Source organism: Bidens hawaiensis, unplaced genomic scaffold (assembly GCF_021521415.1).
Source record: "Bidens hawaiensis isolate Kalapana, Puna unplaced genomic scaffold, B.hawaiensis_p1.1 tig00016275_1, whole genome shotgun sequence".
NCBI lineage: Eukaryota > Viridiplantae > Streptophyta > Magnoliopsida > Asterales > Asteraceae > Bidens > Bidens hawaiensis.
In genome coordinates, this window is record NW_027492490.1 from 335,029 (window position 1) to 351,488 (window position 16,460).

The 16,460-nt window shown below is 33.0% G+C and overlaps 1 pseudogene across 1 annotated transcript; it reads left to right on the forward strand.

The window, feature by feature from the left end:
• The first annotated feature begins 14,428 nt into the window (after positions 1-14,428).
• LOC143551239 (U-box domain-containing protein 6-like) lies at positions 14,429-15,700 on the forward strand (annotated as a pseudogene). Its single transcript, XR_013138467.1, has 4 exons — positions 14,429-14,485; positions 14,581-14,767; positions 14,905-15,012; positions 15,108-15,700. The product of XR_013138467.1 is annotated as a U-box domain-containing protein 6-like (transcript).
• Positions 15,701-16,460: the final 760 nt, after the last annotated feature.

Consider the following 16,460-nt stretch of genomic DNA (forward strand, 5'->3'; position numbering starts at 1 on the left):
ATTACATAAATGACCTATAACTTTTTGAGGTGAATGAACGGGATTATATCCAGCATGGTCGATCTCTTTCTTTTGTGATGGAGATTGCCTTGTAGACATTATATACTATAGATAAATATCAAATGTTGGTATCACAAAATAGTTTTTAGGATCTTATTTGACCATTTATACAATTAATTTCAAAGAAAAACCAAACTTGTTCAGTCTGATGGCTAGAGTTGTCTTTAATAACTCCCTTGCTTTCCTATGTGCTTGATTTCGATTCCTTAGGTTAACAAGTTTCAGTTTTTTTTTTTTTTTTGTGAATTATCTTTGCTAATGTTCTTTTCTTAATCGAGTCCTTAGGCTACAATTTTTTTAGTTATTTTTTTTATGTGTTTTTTAATTATCTATCTATCTATATATATATATATATATACTAGCTTTTAGCCCCCGTGTTACGGGGGTTTATTTAGGTTTTTATTTTTAATCGCCTTGCTATTTTACTTTTTGTAATAATTTGTTTTATTTGCAACGGAGTTTGCTTTGATTTAAGGGTAATTGTATATATTAAGTTGTTACGTTCGTTATATTTTTTAATGTTTAAACTTTTTCAATTGAGTTGGGTTGGAGTGAGACCTAATCAAATAATAAACACCTCTAATGGTATATAGTCCCAATTTCTTTCAATTAACTTTTGGTATTGTGAAATTTCATTTTGTTTTACGTAAAATTTGTTTAAACTATAAAATATATTGTTTGGCGGGCATATCTATGTGTTAGGTGGTGGTGGACGATTGGTTTTGTAGTTGATGACACTCTATTCTAATCAATAACAAAATTACACAAAGTAATATACAATAAAATCTTTAGTTGGTTGTTACCACCAGTCACTACGAACACATGGCTAGTGCTTCACATTTAGCCCGAAACCAACCCATTAATAAAAACAAACGCATCAACTATTAACTATTTCGTGAAACTTAACAAACTCTAATTTGGGGACATCATATCATAAATTATAGACCCAATCCCACTCTCGACCTATCTTTGTTTCACGCAAAAGCGAACCAACCGGTTTTATAGTCCGGTTAGTTTTTCCGGTCGACTAATTCTGTAACTGTTTTTATCCTTCACCATTATAGATGTTCTAAAAACTCAATTTTTAAATATCTAACTTCTTGTAATGAAGAAAAAACATATTTTAAGAGGTTCATCCATCATGCATACTCAAAAATGTTATAAAATCTGAGCTCTCACATAATAAGATCCATTTAAGATTGATTTTTTATCAACCTGAGCAAATGAAGATCACATTATATTCAAGTTCCAAATATTATGAGCCACTACATTAGAGAGGTAAACAAAGCAAATAACAGCTCAAGTATTCACATTCAAAATGCCAATCAGTATTATATATACGGCCTATGACATTCCATTAGAGTTGGTATCTAAGCTTGTATCATCCTCTGCCCAAAAGGTAAAAACCAAAATTACTTGATTAAAAAGGTCACAAAACTTCAAGTGACTCAGAATACATAATTATTCATAGAGATAATAGAACATACCAACAATATCTAGGGGGTCGAAGAACCAAATAGAAAACACTTACCTCTGTCAAGAGCATATCCAAAAGAGAAAGATAAGTTATTATATGACATAAAAGACAGGCTTAAGATTTAATTGTTGTAAAAAAGGAATTAAGCTTAATTACGGACTATAAATTTGTGATTGACATAACAAAAGTGAAGATGATAACAATTTGTAGATACATACCTTGCAGAAATGTTGATTCGATGATTATCAAACTCAAATATTGTAGAAGAGAGGTTGAAGTGACAACTTTGTTTCCAGTAAGTACATGTGCATGTTTATTTAATTTTATGTGTGCGTGTGATTAGCAAAACATATATTACAATTACCAGTTGATGTAGTCTTTGAGGTTAGGCAAAAGAAAACAAACTTGTAATCAGAATTTACCTAAAAATGATTACCTGACTCGGGCTTTTGTTTATCTGAACTCGAATAGAAATCAAGCCATAAGTACTGCCAGAAGCAAAAAACATACAAATCAGTTATTTTTTTTATAATTTAGAAACTTCAAGAAAAAGCATTATAAATCCCACACCTCATTATCCTATCATCTTGAGTATTTGAGAACTTATATGTTCGTTTATTTGCGTTTGTTTGTTTCTTTATGTTCGCTTAAACCATTTAGCTATGTCATTTTATAATTTTGAGAAATAATAAACATGTCAGTAACCCACCACTAACCCACTTGTTAATGTTAACATAAACGAATCCAAACATTTTCATATTCATTTTCATAACGAACGAACATAAATAAAAATTTGTCGGTTAAATATTTTCACCAAGCCAAAATCATAAGAACCTGATCCGAGGAACCCAGAGCCCCGATAAAATACTGGAATAACACCCCTTAGTTGATTAGTTTCGTTTAGATAAGCTTGGGAAACAATATTATTAAAAAAAAGATAAGCTTAGAAAAGACGAATACCAAAACAATATCAAAGGAAAGTAAGTGCAGTCAATTGACTTTTGATGAGTTAATTCCTTGATTACGTTCATTAAATGTTAACAAATCAAAGCCTTGAACCCATTGTTAACGGCCCAAACCCATAATTTAACAATTACCTACTGAATTGAAGCTTGAAAACCTAATATAACCGTACTAAGCAGATTATAATAGAGTACATCAAAAACATATTTTCAATAACCTTCACACTGATTAGTTTAAAGTTTAAACTTACTTTATCCCCAAACAAACACAGCTCTCACCCAAGAGACCCGGGTTCAAATCTCGGCAACAGAACCTTTGCCTTCCCACACAAAAACCAAAGAAAAAAAAAACTCACACATTATGTGTTATCCGTATACAATATAACAGGCATGAACTCAATAATAACCCATTAAATAATAAACAAAAACCTATAGTTGTTATTATTCTTATCTTGCTGAAATAAAACTTTTTTAAAAATTTCTGTAAGGCCCCGTTACCGGTAGCCCTACTTTCGTGTTGGATTTACTCATAAACGCAGTTCTAAATATCAGAGTTAATTAAAACATTCGCGGAATATAAAAGCTTTCATAAAACATTTCATAACAAAACACATCTTGTCTTAAAACAACATCTTGTCTTTCAAAGTAAACAAAGCGTTAAACTTAAACGTCTTGAGTCTTCCGATGCCAGCCTCTTATTCAGTGCTACGTGTCTCCTCAAGCGAGCTGCCTCATCCTACTCACCTGCGTGCATACTAAAAGTCAGCTACGCTGAGTGAGTTCTAGTTAATCATACATTATACAATACACATAAACTTATATTCTTTCAATCATACTTTCATACTTTCTTTTGTATTAACTTGCTTTCATATCTTACGTTATAAAGAGCATTACGCCCTACATTCCACGAGTATTATTAGGGCTCGGTACCCTCCTTCCTCGAGTATTATTAGGGCTCGGTACTCTCCTTCCTCGAGTATTATTAGGGCTCGGTACCCTCTTTCCTCGAGTATTATTAGGGCTCGGTACCCTCTTTCCTCGAATATTAGTAGGGTTCGGTTCCCTAGTTATAGAATATTAGTAGGGTTCGATTCCCTCTTCGTTACCATACAACCATACATCATACCTCGAGTATTATTAGGGCCTGGTACCCTCTTCATAACCATACAACCATACAACCATCCTTTCCTTCTTTTATTAACTTTATCACATTCATACACATAAGCATACATATCATACTTTACCTTATACATAGCGTTACAACCTGACAGTTCGTGCAATATCCGAAGATCATTCACGTACCATCAAGCAATCATTCATACATTTCACATTATTCACATAAGGCATACACTTATCTCTTAGGATAAGCGTATTAACAAACATATTGAGTATGCACACAGCCCCGAAAACATAACACATAAATGGGGCTAGAAACTCACCTGAATCCCGTTACGCTCTCCGTTAATAGTTATTCCCTTTTTGAGCTGTGCACGGCTAACTGTATAATATTTACACGTATCAATTAACTACTACTACTCATGTTGTATTTCTATCTTTATATGACCCACAACGAACGGGGGTCCGGGGGCAGCGCCCCCGGCAGCGGGGTCTAGGGGCGGCAGCCCCTAGCAGGGTCCAAGGGGCAGAGCCCCTGGCTGGGTTAAACCTTATGGAAAAATTAAAAAATAATCTGTCCAAAATTTTTCCTAATGGAAAATTTTTATTTCCATTAACTGTCTTAACACATTTTTCATTAGGTTTTTAATTTATTTTCTAATCGAACTTGACTTTAGGCGAAGTTAAACCTTAGGCGAACTTAGCTTTAGGCGAAACTAAACCTTAAGCGAACTTAGCTTTAGGCGAAGTTAAACCTTAAGCGAACTTAGCTTTAGGCGAAGTTAAACTTTAAGCGAACTTAACTTAGGCGAAGTTAATTAGTTAGGCGAACTTGCTTGCAAGCGAAGTTAAGCTTGCAGGCGAAGTTAAGCTTTGCAGGCGAAGTTATGGCTTTGCAGGCGAAGTTGCCCAGTTCAGCTACGGGTTTGGTTTTTATCAAACATTTTGGCGATTTTAATACCCTTGTTATGGTTCGACATCACCCACTACGTTCCCTAACCGTTTTCGGTCGTATATATATCCCGTATATACTATAAAGCTTGGACCTTTAAGTAAAAACGTTCAATACTACGTAAACTTTAAAGGTCAAGAACATACCTTTAGCGCTCGTTCGATCTTGGTTAGCTTGTTTATGCACTCTAGATCTCGTGTAATAAGATCTAATACCAACTAGCGTTTACTCTCTCTCGGATCTTGCTCGTTTATGGTGTGTGTGTGTGTTTGGAGTTTGTAGAGATTATGATGGAAATGAAATGAGGGTTTAGGGTTTTAGGTTGGTTTAGGGGATATTTATATCCCTTAAAGCCCATGGACCTAAGGCCCATTCTCATTTAACCCATCTCAATTAATCTAAGTCCATGATCCGTTCTTTACTCGATATTAATTAATTAATAACGCGAAATCACTAAACGTAACTTTCTTTATTCAACATTATAAATTTTAGGATGTTACAATTTCCTTCAGCAAAAATCTATTACTTAAAATATTTAATTACTAAATAACAAATCAAAGTGTGTTCTTTAATTAAGTATGCTTCATATATTTCGAGTTTCAGAAACAAAACCAAACTTAAGAAAGAATATAGCAGCACATTGCATACAAAGGCAGAAAGTCTGAGCAGCCGACAACTTGTGATGATCATCTCGTCTCATAATTTGACCACATCTACAAGAATCGATAACGTAAAAAAATCGTTAGTAGCATTAAAAACAGTTAATAATAATGGATATGTATTCGACATAGAAATAATCTGTCCAAAAGTAAATAAGAATAAAATAAAACTCAAAGCATACACAAGGCCTGTTTTATTCTGGACGAGATAAGCACAGTAACAAACAAACACTTACCGTCGGAAGAATAAGTAGGGAAATTCCAATAGCCACCGGAATTCAAACGATCACCTCCACGGTTCCAGAGTTTTGGCCGGAATTGAGGTCTAGGGTTTTGTTAATTTGGGGTTATATTGCAGGGTTCGAAATCGAGCAATAATGCTTGAAAGAGGCAACGATGGAGACTGTCTTTGGTTGCAGAAGATGGCGAGCAAAGATTTGGGATTGGGATAACAGAAGACCGCGACAATGATTTGGATAAGGTGTTTGAAGATGGCCATCGTATGTGTGTGTAGAGAAGAAATGATTAAGGAGGTGTTCTGACCCATTTAACTATTTAAGTGTATCATGACCCGCGAAATATAAACCTTAAACGGGTCAAAACCGGGTTAAATCGATGAGAAGTCACCATTTAAGAATGAAGCAAATCTGGTGGCTCCAAAAAAAGGGGGAGCGACCACATCGCGACACCTAGGATTTTTGAATCTTCGTTTATATATATTATAGATATATATATATATAAGTATTTTTTTGTTTTAAATTGTAATGAATCTAATTGATACCGAACGAATTCGTGTCAACTACCGAATGAATTCGAATCACTTTGCCAACGCAACGACCGTGTTTTTTTTCTTAATAACTTGACAAAATTAGTTTTTTGGTTTAGTTTCGGTACCATAATAAACGTAGCTAACACCACCCGAATTTGCGTCGTTTCGCCATTGCCCGTCTTTTACTGACCGGCTATACGAGTTTCAATACTATTTTGGACGTCTATTAGTTTATATTAAGGGTATAATGCATATACCAACACGAACCTAATCGATGGTGACCAAATTCGTATCACTTTGATTATAAGTTGCATGTGTCTTTATGCACTTTTGGGTGTTTAGAAACTTAAATTTTTTTGGGTTTAGTGCCAATACGTAATGAACCTAACCGATACTGACCAAATTCTTATTCTTTCGATTATAAGTTTGTATGCATACCGATTTCCGGGCGTTTACAAATTTATATATTTGTTTTGGTATCGGTGACGTAATAAACTTAGACGATACGAACCCGCTGCCGCAACGCGGCCGGTATTACCTAGTTAGTTTAATTTGTGCAAGTCAAAGAGCGTTGACGGTTTTCATATAATACTAATGGACATGTCTTTTGGATTAGGACTGAAAATGTGTACAATCATATCATGCACTAATAATGATGTTGCACCTCTTTTACTTGTGTCGGATTTGGAATCAAGCGAAATATCAATATTTCCCTAAACCTTTTTGAGTTTGGGTTCAGGCCTTATAGATTGCTTTCTAATTTATTTTCAAAGATCATAGTTTTTATTAGAAGACAATTTTCCACATATAATTAGTTCCCACCTATTGTCAGGATATACTAACGAACCAAACAACTGAATCAGATCAAACGCGATTTCTAAAGCCTTTTCAACATGGTAATTATTTTTTTTTCTCATTGTGGGTGCCACTCGATAATAGGTGCTATGGACTCTATCCCATAGGGATGCCGATTTGGAACCCAATGGAAGCTTTCTAGAAACCCCGTAGTTCCTAGACGCTAGAAATCACAATATCTCAAATAAACACGTACTTCACAACTCCTAACTTCTGTTGATGTTTATTATAATTAGATTTTGGTTTTAAATATATCATATTATGGTCGAATAGTATTGATGTATACTGCTTCAAACATGAAACAACTGGCCAGATTCTTCCGTCTTTTATGATTCATTCTATTATTTTTTTTTTGTTGATTATGTAATGGGATATTTTGAGGAACCTATATATGTTATGTAGTCCAAGTTGACATAATATTTTAATAGGCACCACCAAAATCTTAACTGAATATGATCGAAGCACCATTTTTTGGTAGTGGAAGCCACACTCATCGTATTATCTCCAACAGTTGCTATTGGATGAAGACAGTTAGCTAATAACGTTGACCAGGCAAAAGCTCAAGTGGTGCCATTATATTCTAACCAAATAAAAAGCTATTTTGCACACCAATTGCAGAAAAAGCTACATATTTTCATAATATCAAATATACATATTTTCATTTAAGGGCTAATATATATTAAAAAACATATTTAATTTTACAAAATATCACTAAACATAATGTGGAATATTAAAGTTCTTAAATAAGTCAAACAAATATGAAAATGATCACTCGAGCAAAATACATTGTAGTTATATTAAAGTCTTTGTATAGAATATATACATTGAAAAAAAAAACTATTTAAAATGATCATTACTCATTAAATTGGTAAAAGTTAGATTATATAAACTTGTTTTAGAAAAAAAAAAATTAATGTCAATCAAATTTTGATTAATTTACAAGATAAGTTATTATTTTAAATACTTTTTACATTTACATGTATGTACAATTTAGGTAATTAGTATAACAAATTATATTTAAGTTGTGTGTTGTGGAATAACTAGCAAGAGCTAGTTTTCATGCCACGTTACTACCATGTAGGCAAAAGAGTTATAACTTAACTAGCGCATTGTGGTTAACTTGGTTTAACTAATATTCAAAATAAAAAAATTAAAATGTAAATAAATATGTGTGTACATGTTTGAATATGATTGGTGGATTTGAAGTGCACCCCATCCACCAAGAGGGGATGGCGCCGTAGTTGAGATGGCACTAGAGGGGGGAATGTGTTTGGCGCCATCATGGAGATTAGAGTGTTGTGGTATAAACCTTTCCATTACTTATCAAACTTAGGAAAATACACGTCTTTTCATTTTCTTCTCCCTTATTTAAAAAGCAGCTATCAAATGACATTTGATCCAATGTTATCTTGATGTTATAAGGCTAAGTGATATATATTAGTGGATAACCCTACTAGTCCTAAGTGACAGCCACTTGGCCACTCACCTCTCACCGGTCTCATGCAAACACCGCCCCGCCCCTCCTTTTAGTCACGCGTGACCTGACCTCACTGAGGATGGTCAGTCGCGTCAGTGAGGGTTTCATGTGGGGCCCATTTGACCGTTGACAACGGTAAAATTAAAAAAAAATTGAATTTATTATATTTTAAAAACCATTCCAACCAATCTCAAACCATTTCAACAATTCTCAAACCATTTCTACATATTTTAACCAAAATCATATAATCAAAAAATCAAAATGAATAATTCTTCTTCGTCCGACAATACAGATTTTTTTCTACATGCAATGGAGTTTATGATCGAACATGTTTTATTTTGGTGACAACCAAACATACGGATTTGATAATGTTATTTGTAATGTTGTAAGTTTAAATTTAGAGTTAATGACCATTTTCGTCCATGTGGTTTGCTACTTTCGCCACTTCAGTTCAAAGTTTGAAATTTTGTCAATTTAGTCCTCATAGATTTAAATCTTAGCCAATTACGTCTCATCCGTCTAACGCATCCAGCTATGCCGTTAGTTTAAGGGTATTTTTGTCTTTCTCCTTTTTATTTTGAGTTAGTGGTTATTTTCGTCCCTATGGTTTGATACTTTTGTCACTTCAGTCTAAAGTTTGAAAATTTGTCAAGAGTTAATAGCCATTTTCGTCCCTGTGGTTTGCTACTTTCGTCACTTCAATCCAAAATTTACAATTTTGTCAATTTAGTCCTCATAGTTTTAAATATTAGCCAATTACGTCCCATTCGTCTAACGGCATCCAGCTATGCCGTTAATGTAAGGGTATTTTTGTCTTTTTCCATTTTATTTTGAGTTAATGGTCATTTTAGTCCCTGTGGTTTGATATTTTTGTCATTTTAGTCCGAAGTTTGAAAATTTGTCAATTTAATGTTCGGTTTAATTCATTTTATTTTTTTATTTATTTTTTTTGTCTTTAATTATGAAGAGCATAATCCAAGCCCAAAACCATCGAGCAACCTCCAATACAGGTATGCATTTACTCTGTTGACAACTGTAATCGTACCCCCCTCGTATTTAGTTCCAGACATTTCCTAAACTTTCCCCTATGGTGGAATTCAATGGTAAAGTGGTCAAGATAGATCCCTGAAACCGAGTTGTACAGAAAAAACTAAAAAACGTTTCTTTGATTAATGTATAATAGTTGATTTCGACCCAGATTTTCGTTACAATATGTTAGTCTAAACCCTAACTATTATGCATTTATCAAAGAAATGATTTTTAGTTTTTTCTGTACAATTCGGTTTCAGGGAATTGTTTTGACCACTTTACCATTGAATTCCATCATGAGGGAGAATTTATGAACCGTCTGGAAACTAAATACGAGGGGAGGGGGCATGATTATTGTCTTCGACAGAGTAAATGCAGACATGTTTAAGTTTATGCTCGATTGTTTTGGGCTTGGATTATGCTCTTCAGGGTTATAAACAAAAAAAAATAAAAATAAAAGAATTAAATTGAACATTAAATTGACAAATTTTAAACTGAAGTGGCAAAAGTATCAAACCATATGGATGAAAATGACCATTAACTCAAAATAAAAAGGAGAAAGACAAAAATACCCTTAAACTAACGGCATAGTTGGATGCCGTTAGACGGATGAGACGTAACTGGCTAAGATTTAAATCTATGAGGACTAAATTGACAAAATTTCAAACTTTGGACTGAAGTGGCGAAAGTAGCAAACACAGGGACGAAAATGGTCATTAACTCTTAAATTTAATTGTTAATGTTCGAACATTACATAAATTTAAAAAAATAAAAATGGAGAATGATGTAGAGTGGTGTATTTTCTTGGTTGAAGGGTGATGTTGAATGAGGGGGGGCTGATATGGCGCTGACGTGACGAATGAAGAGAATGGTGTTGAGGAGGATACTATATACCCCTTAGTCTGAGAGGTAGTCCATTTTTTAAGGTCGAGAATTTAAGTTACATGATAAGCATCGGTGTAGTATTATTAGCAGTAAGTTATATTGCCATTCAAAAAAATAATAAAGAGTCAGCGATTTGATTCTTTATATATAAAGAAGTTGATTTAAGAGAGAAGGAGAAGTGTATTATAGAAATATTATAAATTGTGTTTTATTAAATATATTAAAATATTATGTTTTAAACATTTAAATATATATGTTGAATCAGATTTGTTCCAAAAGCTTCCTTTTCTATTGAACTTCTGAATCCATTATGGTATACATGTTCTGTATTAACAAAAGATGAATATTGGAACACTAAAACTGATCATCAACAAGCGAATATAATTATCAAAACGTGGATAATTATTAATTAGTACAAGAACTTCTTAGGATAGATTGATTGATTAACAACATTGCTGATGATCACCTTTTGATTTAGTAAATGTGGAGGGAATAAGAGAGACAATCATAATCAAGAATCTAAGAGCTATATGAAATACCTTCATGTTTCTAAATAATTAATCTTCTAAATTGCTTTGCGTTCTATTGCATCAGTCTTCGTCCTTGTTAATTATCGATCACCACAGACTGAACAACCTAGAGGGTTTTTGGGTTTGCAACGAAGCATCAGAGAGCATATGTTTATTTATCTTTTTAGTTTTTAGGGATTTTTTTATCAAAACTATATAGATTTGATGGGTTTTATGTGTAAGGTTAAACGTCTTACAACACTGTAATATATGAAATCAGAACTTTACAAAATGAATACACGACTCAAAAGGAAAATATTAATAATATATGGTTTTTTATCTTTATGTAATTCTTATGTAATTCTGTTCTAGTGAAGAGTATTTTAGGCTGGAAATAGTAATATCTGTGAGCATAATTTTATGAAAATAGAAAAAGAAAATTAAAAATTAAAGATGATTCTTATACATGTCTTTTTAGGTATATAAATCTTTCCTATATTTGGAATCCTTATCGTATCAAAAAATTTATTGAAAAGTAGGGCTTCCAAGAATCTTTGATCGATCGTTTGTTGCCATCCGGCCCATCCTAATATATTATGTTATTATTATACAAGCACATACAACAATTATAAAAAAAAAATTTAACGTTGTTATCTAATCACTCTTACTCGTTTTTACGTGTGCACATTGATTAGTAGGAGGTGTATTACGGTAGTTAATTACTAATTAGCATTCGCAATGTAAGTACATAATATGAAAATATCTTTCAAGGAATCTAAAGACAAGAAAGGACACTAATGGACCAAAATGTTTTGTCCAAGTTGTAAGGTAAAAATGGTAGCGATAAAAGATATGTGGCTTCAAACGAGAATTTTATATTTTGCATATTGATAGACTATATGATATTGATATTCCTAGTGAAGCATTGCTTTCATATATTAACATATAAAAGTTGCAACTTACTATTTCTCATTTACTCCTTCTCTCCACCTTGTCTTGCTATGAGACATATTTAGTTTTATTTTTATTATGGATTAAATTTTATTTACTTTTCACATGCAGTTAAAGTTATAGGTCGTTGTGGTCGTAGCTAAGGTGAAACTTACTTGTATATTTTAATATCTCCACTTTAGCCTTAGTCCTTAGATCCATCAGGACCATCACCGCATTTTGGTGCCACAAAGTTTTCTTACAATTAAGTTTTTGTATAATTTTCTTTGAGATAGTATGTTTTTCTTACATAAAGAAACATTTGAACTCAAATTGTCTTTAATGCTAATAATCTACAAAAAAAACAAGATTGATGAAGGGTGCCACCATCAAGGAGAAAGAAGTATCGACTATTGAAAAAGTGGATCTCTAGTTTAGTTTCAACACCAAGTAAAATAAAGTCATCTTGTTTGCATGCAAAGGACTTAATTTTACAAGGAAACGTTAAGTCTTCTGAACATTGAAGAGGGATAAAGTGATAGAGTGGTTGTTTAGCAATCTTGTGCTGAACCATTAAGAAGTTTGACATATTAAAATATAGCATTTGAACCGGTTAGCATAGTTCCCAAACTTACCCAATAAGAGGCTCAATCTAAACACTATTAAAATATGTGTTTTTAGTGAACCAACTACACATTAAGATGCTAACAAACCAAGAGAGAGATTTTTCTTTTGGTGTTGGTTTTGTGGTCAGCAGTGGATTGATTATCATGGAAATATGTTATTCTGTTACGGAGTTGTTACGGTACCTATACCCAGGGTGTCTCCGAGAACCCCTTAAAATTTTGGTGCCTTGGACGAGTAAAAAAACGGCCCCCTAAAATTGCGTTCTCAATTATGTAATAGATAATTTGACAATTTTACCAACAATGTTGCCTTTCAAAAGCCCAAAACAAACAAATAATAATAAACATCTTACTAAAAAAATACTCATATTAAATACAAATAAAAGTTTTTTTCTATATAAAAAAAACCAATAATTGTAGGAATTGAACATTTGCTTCCATAGACTAGAGCATTTTTCATGCAACCAAAGAGTCATTTTGTAGACTTTTATATTTAAACACGATTATATATCAAAATATAAATTTTATTTTTTACCAATTACGGGCCTTTTGGGAGAGTATGCCTGAGTCAGTCGCCCTCATCGCCCTCCTCTTGGGCCGGGCCTGCCTGTACGTTACATGATTTATGATAATAAAAAAAATATTTTATTTTGAATACAATTTCATCTTCATTAAAACTGAAATTAACAAACGCATATGAGAAAAATAAAAACAAATGATAAATGGAATATTATGAGAAAATTAAAAGGGTTAAAAGAAGTGTATAGTATAAAAGATGTAAATGAAACTAGAAACATGAAGATGAAAAATGGTAACGTTTTGGAGATAAATCAACTCGGTAGGCTTTAGCTTTATGCCTTTAAGCAGTAGATTAATTGTGCAATTTGTGCGCCTAGCTTTGGGCCTTTGTAACAAGGCCTAACGAAAGCCTGCAATTAAGGGACCAATAATAAAGCCTAAAAAGAAAACTGATTTCTGGAGACATTAAAACTTTTGATGGTAGCCCCTTATATGTGCGACGTAAGCCCATGCATCGTCACCCATGTGCTATTACTCGTCGTCATGTCCTTATGCATTGCCTACTAGTTTCCCATTAATTACTATTTTCCATTCATTAGTAATAGTGGGTAGTTTTCCACTATCTAGTGATGGTGGGAAGCTTTAGTGCTTCCTTTATTTTATGGTTTCGTTGTTATTTCCATTAAGCCTATAAATGGTCATGTGCTTTGAGTAAAGGAAATATGAATTTCCCCTAAATCTCACTTAAATTTCTTTTTGGCTTCTTTCTTTTGGCTTTGGTCAACAACAAATTGCTGCCATATTCATCAATACTTCATATTATTTTTGGCTTTGACTGCGCGATTTTGCCCTTCGTAAAATGATCAAGAAAGCTTCTTGTGTACCATTTCTTGATTATTTATGAAACAAACAAGATACCTACAAAAAAAGAGGCTTGAGTGACGGGTTTCTTTAAAATTAAACATATAACATTTTGGGTACAATTATGAATTAGGCTTTTATCATCTTATGAAATAGGGATTTCTGGTTATTTGGGTGTATTCAGCTGAGCATAGTGATTGTGGTGATCACAATCTACAGGTATGTTTAAATGTTTAATCTTTATTGCCCCATGGTCGGCTTGGATAGGAGGGTAGGGTGGTTGATGGTCTCCGGCCCGATCACCCAGTAGACCTGAATTTTTTTTTAAAAGTTATATATATATTTATATGAAAAAAACTATGTGTTTTTAATGTTTAAACCTAAATCATAACCAAGTAAGCCTATCTACAAATTTAATTGTTTAAACCCACCAAAAACCGTTTTACTTAAGGCCCAACTTTTTTTTACGTCTTAGCCCAAAAAAAATTTTCGATTTTCGAAGACGACTCTGTATTGCCCTTATTTGGTATGTTTAAGTCTTCATATTACAAGTGCTAAATATGCTAATCTTTTAGCTTTACATTCCTACAATTTATCAATAACTCATATTTCTTGCTAGCTGTATTGTTTTGTATATATATTTTTTTTGCATCTTCATAAGAAAACCATTATTTACAACAAAGAGACAAAGTTGGTAAAAAATATCAACCTTTTTGCAGAATTAGATAATTCTTTTACACTCATGGGGACTGATGGTACAGAAGCTGTGGAGAAATTACCATCAATATGCGACATCAAGGTTTTGATTTGTTTCTAACTGTTATTAGTTTTAAAATTTTTCGATTTATTATCAGCTATTGAGCTCATTTGTTTTATGGTATATTGGTGAGATAGGTGCATAGTACCATATGCATAGAGTTAATTAAATTGGTGGATCAAGTTGATAAAGTAATCCCCAGATATAGAAGCTGCAAAGCCTCGAAGCTCATCTGGGATCGAGTCACTTTGCTTATTAATTTGTGGCATTGATAAAGCCAAATTGTTGATTCGGGATTGCTGTCAGTCGAGTAAGCTCTACTTGGTATGTGTGTTAAAAAGATTATATGTTCATATGTGAATTGGAATTTTATGTATGATCTTGACATATGAAAGGTTTTTAATTTTCTATACGTTACAAAGATTAGAGTTCTTGATCTTGGTTTATTTTGAACATGTAAGGCACTAACAGGAAATACGGTTTTGTCAAGATGTAAAAAATCAAAGAACTTATTGGAACAGAGTTTGAGCCATATCCAAAATATGGTTCCGGTGATGCTAGCATCAAAGGTTAGTTGATTTATGTGAGATCACAATAATAATATAACTTATAGCAATGCCTCACTTTCATGTGCTAGAAAGTTGATAAATAGTGTTGCCTGCAGATCTCTAAGATTATGGGGAAGCTTAGGGTATTCGAATTTAGTTTAAACCCGTCAGAAGAAGAGGCAGGGAAAGCTATTAGATCAATACTTGACGGATACCGAACTGGAAACCGTCTAGAAAAAGAATATGAAGACGAGCGGATTCAAATAGCTGCTCAAAAGCTTAAAATTACATCTTCAAAAGCTCTTCTAATTGAACAAAGATCCATCAAAAAACTTATAGGACAGCTTGATGAGGGAACCAACAAACAACAAAAGAAGCAGATTCTATCATTCCTTTTACATTTGCTTAACAAGTATGGAAAATCAATTGCATCCAACAAAGTGGAAAATCATGATTATAAGTCCCAAACGGTTGACTTTCATGTTGATCGTGGGAAGGATATGTCGGGTACACCGCCTGAAGAGTTCAAGTGTTCGATTCCTCAAAAGTTAAGTGTGGTCCAGATGTTATTCATTCAAATCCGTTTATTCAGTTTTATAATGATGTTAACGCATGGGAAGAATCTACTTCTTCGATTAATAGTTTGAGTTCTATGTGTAGTCTTCAACTTCCGGATGATTATAGTTGAGTTCTTTGGAAAATAGTGGTGTTGATGAAGATACATGGGGATTTCATGATGATCAAGATGATGCACTTACTAAACAAAAAGATAATTGAATAAGGGCAGTTCGGTAAAATCTCATTATCTCATGGGATGGCTTGGAGGAGATTATTAAGTAATAATTCGTTTATTATTTATTAATGAGTTTGTGATCTTATTCTAAATCCTATTTGTGTTGGATTTCGTCGTTGGTTTTAGTTTGCAGAAACGGGAATGATGTAGGGAAAGCAAAAGACATTAAATGCTTCCGCTTTTAGGTGATGCAAAGCTTTAATAGTCTGTAGAACTTGAGTTCAGATCTTGTTCATCTTGCTAATATAAAATTGTAAATGGTAAACATGTGTTTAGTTAACTTTAGGAACTAGTTTATGGCCATATGAAAGAACTGGTTTTGCTAGTTCAAATCTTTAGTTTGAATACATATGGTTTTGTTGATTGTTCATTTGATTTTTGAAGGAGTGGCATGGAGATGAACACTGTTAATAAATCTATAAAAACTTTAATATTTAAAACAAATTCAAATTTGATTAAAGAAAATCAGTCCTGAAAAATGTCAACTCAACTTGACCCGATGTGATGACTTCTTCTTCCTCGCGAACAATTCCAAAAATCTAAATTTTTGGCTTGGCCATAACGTTACAGCTGCTATCGTGGTTGTATGACTAAAATTTGGTATTTTGATTGTGTGTTTCTTCTAAGATTTTGATCCCATGATAATATAGGATGAACTTGTTTCCTCATGCTTATA